The sequence below is a fragment of the Lactuca serriola genome, chromosome 6 (genome assembly GCF_051521515.1).
Source record: "Lactuca serriola cultivar US96UC23 chromosome 6, Lser_US96UC23_V15, whole genome shotgun sequence".
NCBI classification, from domain to species: Eukaryota; Viridiplantae; Streptophyta; class Magnoliopsida; order Asterales; family Asteraceae; genus Lactuca; species Lactuca serriola.
The window spans coordinates 47,068,444-47,073,684 of NC_136413.1; positions in this window are offsets into that span (position 1 = coordinate 47,068,444).

Below are 5,241 nucleotides of genomic sequence, written 5' to 3' on the forward strand. Positions count from 1 at the left end.
CGACCCTACTCGCCGAGTCCACTCGTGGACTCGCCGAGTTGCCCTTTCCCAATTACACTTTTAGCCCTTCAACTTTACTCTTGATATTCCAGGATGTTACAACCCAAATGGACCATGCTACTCCCAGGTTAAGTACATACCAATAATAGTTATGGGTTTAGTGATGGGTTTTATACAAACAATCGTATGTGTGCATGCAACCCTAGAGTTGGATCTATGTTTTCACTATTAGTTATACAACTTTATGAACACAAAAAGAAACCTGGCATGCTAGTACTATTTTCAAAATACACATAGAAGAACAGAATACATACCTTTTGTTGTTATATAGTAAGAACAACTAGTTCCTTGAATCTCCTTAGCTTTGAAAACAAGTACCACAAGTGTAGTACCTCTAATGGCTCACAAACACCAAGAGCAAGAGCATGACTTAGGAAAAGAGGAGAAGCACCCAAAAACATCTAGAAACCCTAAGGAAACTCTTGGCCACGTTTTTGGTGCTCTAGGGGTCCTTAAATAGTGAGGCTATTAGGGTTATCAAACAAGGAAACCCTAATTTGATTGCTTAGGCCCTAAGCAGCCCATGGACTCCCTTCTTAGATGCCTTGGACGATTTCTAATGGGTTTCCCCATAAAATTCGTCCACCCCTCTAATATAGAGTCCATTAGCCCAATATTCAACTATCACACAATTGACAATTCTAGTCCCCTTTATTTAATTAATGTCTTTTACCCACAAAATTAATTCATATTATTCTTGACTATTATTAATTAAACAATATGATTTCTCTTTTAATATATTGTTCATATAATATATTAATAAATCATAATTAATCCTCTTTCTCCATAAATCATCCTATCAAGTTACTTTGGTGAAGGCAACCCAAAAGGACCATGCAAAATCAGGTCAAGTACATACCAAAATAGTTATGGACTTAGAAACTAATCCAACAGTCTCCCACTTGGATAAGTCTAATAACTATTCTGTGTATGACTTCAAATCCTGATTAGCAATCGTAGCTTTCAAAAGCCACTGTCAACTCTGATCTTATCAGAAGCGTGTTCTTTAGATAAGGGATCATATATTCCTCCATTCTTGATATCGCATAGATGTGAGACATGGGTTGAAATCATTCTCTCAGTCTATGTGTTGTTTCCCGATTTTCGATTTATGACGACTGATAACAGACTACAATTGAACACATCAAATTAGTCCCGACTTGGCCAAGCGCTTAGGGTGTCATCACTAAATCATCGAGGGGCCCACAGATATCACTTTTATCCCACTTTAGGAAAAAGGAACGGATAAACTTCGACTCAATTCTTGCTTGTATTCACTCATCGAATCACACACAACAATAAGTTTTGTAACACCAAGTTACTGGTGCGTTTACTTATCATTAATGTGCCACCGACCAGAAAATAACAACTCACACGTCTCGGTTTCAAGAATATACAATATTATCGACTAACAATCACTCGTGATAAAATCCATGAAGTGATTCTTATGAGCATGGGTTTAATCCAATGCTCAAATCATATTCATAAGTACTCACGAAGGTTGCAGCAAACCTTTGCTATGTCTAATACACTTTAGACAATCTACAAACCAATTCATGACAGTCTTCATTCATACCTACTTCCAACATATGAACGACTGTGGACCATTCGAATAATTTGAATATTCTGAAATAATTAATTATTCAAGAAGTCAAAACATGCAAAGTGAAACACAAGAATAATACTAATCCTATATGGTCCCAAACCTTTGAGTATAAATAAAACACCTTTTATTTATCACCATATCGATTACTCATTATTTGTTGTTTTGGTTAATTAACTTATTACTTGAATTATTACTACAATTGTCCCATGCTCTTAGCATGTACACAATGTTTACCTATGGTCCTTACTTTTTGAAATAGATCAAATGAACACATTTCCAATCATACTCATTTCACAACTCCCAGTCCTCATCATAAGTGTAAGAACACAAGGTTCTTGCCATTTATACAATATGCTAGATTCTAACATTTTATGCAATGATCCTTTCGTAAATTCATAGCTCAAAATCATCAAGACTTGGCCAATCTCTATCAGAAACAATTCTATAGAATAATGTCTCTCACTCAAAGTACATTCCTTTGAACATCCTTCTTGCATAAAAGTTTCTAATCTAGACATAGATTCTCAATATCCAACTCCCAAAATGGAAACATTTCCATATTTGCCATATGACAACTCATTCTTAATAGAATCTTATCTATTCATAATAATGTCAATACGGTCCATCCAATACCATACTTCCAACTACTCACAAGCAACCAATCTTCAACGAACTTTGGATCGTCCTTTGATAGTTGCTTAATTATTTTAGTCAAAACCGATTCTAGTCCTTTTTCCCTCTTAATGCGCTAGAGAGTTGGAAAATTTTAGAATGCTCAAATATTATAGCATTTTCAATCGATCCTATACCCGAAGCATATGGGACACGATGCATAATGTCTTATATAAAGAAATGATACTTTATCAATCTTCTGCCATAATATTTTATGTGTCACGTTCTCATAATTCGAACTATGAAGAGCGATGCCGTAATCATAATCGAAACTTGAGAACATACTATGTATCATTGACTAAATTTATTAACATTCCACAATCTAAGCCTTTAGATTTGAAATGAAACATAATATTCTCTCCCTTAATTATAGCAAAACAACTTTTCAACCCTTACGACTTTGCAAAGTATAACTCTTGTTTTCTATAATTAATATTGCTAACTTGCAACCCACCATAATTATCATGCTCCCACTATCATGATGATTATTATCATATAAGCATAACACTTATGCTCCCACTAGCTTTGACATGTACTCAGAAAACTGCTGAACTTCCAGAAAACATTGCCTATTGAATTTCTGAAGTTCATATTTCTAATACCAGATGCTTTGATAAGCCTTTATCTAAGCTTCTTAAACTTATACACCTATGCCTTAGATAGCTCATATGTGTGTCTAAACAATTCAGAACTTATATCAATAAGTCCCAAATATTAGACTAATTGCCAAATCTCACAATTCGAACTATGGAAAGGGATGTCGTAACCATAATCGAATTTGAGAATTCAATTTTCACAATTGCTATCTTCTTAAAATCTCTCTTAGTGAAAGCATTTCCTCACAGTCATTTTCATGAAGGATGGAATCTTTTGACACTTAGATTTTATGGTGTATGTGTTCCTATCCTTGTGAATTTTCCAAAACCAAGTTTGCAACAAATCCAAACTCATATGGACTGAACTATCTTAATCTTGATTTCTTGCCTTATGGTAACACGAGTGCCCACCATGTCTTCCAAGTAGTTCAGCAACATCCTTACATATCAATGTACTTTCCATTGATCAAGGTGCTTTGTCTTTATGCATTCAAATGAGAACTCATAGAATTCACATGCATAATTAACTCAATTGGAATGGCACGGAAATAAAATAATGTCAACACGATAGGTTGTAAACCTCAAGTCGTGTGCTAGTGATGATCGATAAGGTTTATTCTTGATTTGTTCTTGAAACTTTTTCAAAAAACATTAAAACTCCCACAGACTCCTTGACATATAAGGTTCTCTTATCAAGAAACATTTATTGACAAACAAATATTCAAGAGTTAGTGCAGCTTTTATCAAGACAAAACACTTCACATAATAGGTCCTGGTTGGTATTTGTCTTATCCAAGACATCACAACTTACCAATTTCAAATGTGCGAGAATACGAAAACTTTTCCAAATTCCACATTTGTTGAGTGTTATAAACCTTCTTAAGACTTTGTCACTCAATTCACAATCTTGGAGTATAACTCTAAGACTTGATATTGGAATGAAGTATGATCAACTTATTGATTTAACGATTTCCATAATTCTCGATTCCTCTTCTTAGACATACAAATATACTAAAACTCACTTAGAGGATCAATTGATATATGGTTCTTAATCATTAAGACTTATCATAAAACACAATAAAATGTACTCTCCCTTCTTTTTAGAATAGAGAAACTTTTATTTTTCTGCCTACTTGATTCTTCTTTATGCGTTCTACTATTTATTGAAACTCTTTCAATCAACTCAGAATTACACTTAATCTTATCAGTATAATCATATTTACTAAACCTTAGTAAATCATGACGAATATCTTTGTTACTCTTGTGGTGGACTTGATCAACACACAACCTTGTGTACTCGATTTCCTAGTCCTTCACTTGGCACTTTGTTAACGAATTAGTCTAATTTCCAAATATGAAATTTCTCATTCATCATGCAACCAAGTTGTATGATTCCAAGTTTCTGTCCAATTGAAACTTGGGCAATGAGAAACTCTCCCTATTTGGTAAATTCTTGACATTTCCACAAATAACATAATTAAGAATCAAATCCATTATTGCTAATAATAGAAACCTTCAAACATCAATTTTTCATACACTCCATTGCAAGGATAAATAAATAATATAAAATCAAAATTTATTTTATTACGGAAAAATTTGTCCTTACAATGTAATTCAATTGAAAAACTATGTTAATACATATTTCTGAGCAATCTATTCTAACTCCAAGTAGTAGCTCAAGAATCCAATCTTCAATCAATGGAATTGAAATCCATTTCTTCACGATTAGATTCAGCTCACTTTTTCCCTTAAGCTTCCTCTCTTTTCTTCGATCCTACAAAACATAAAAATGTAATCTTATCACATCATGTATTAAGAATCTAGAATAGGAACTTAAAAGAGTTAGTTAATGGATTTTACCTGAAGTAGAGCCATACGTCTTGACTCTCCCGTCTCTTAGATCTCTCAGGTAAATGGGGCAGCTTCGTCTCCAATACCCCTTCTCTTGGCAATAAAAACAAATGGGCTCTTTTGGAATGGCACAATGAACTATATCTTAATTTACCTTTTCTGGATCTCCAATGTCACCATTTTCAATTTCCATTGAAGTTTGGGAGTTTGATTCACCAGATAAATTTGCTCAACCAGCTTGCCAAATCATTGTTGATTCAACAACTATAAGAAAATAGGTCAAATCAATGAGAGTCGCATCATGATCCATCATATAGTACTCTCTAACGAACTCACTATATGATTCAGGAAGCGACTGAAGAACCCAGTCAACAGCCAACTTACCTGAAATCCCGACACCCAACATTCTTAACCTATCAATGTGTGACTTCATCTCTAAGACGTGTACACACACAG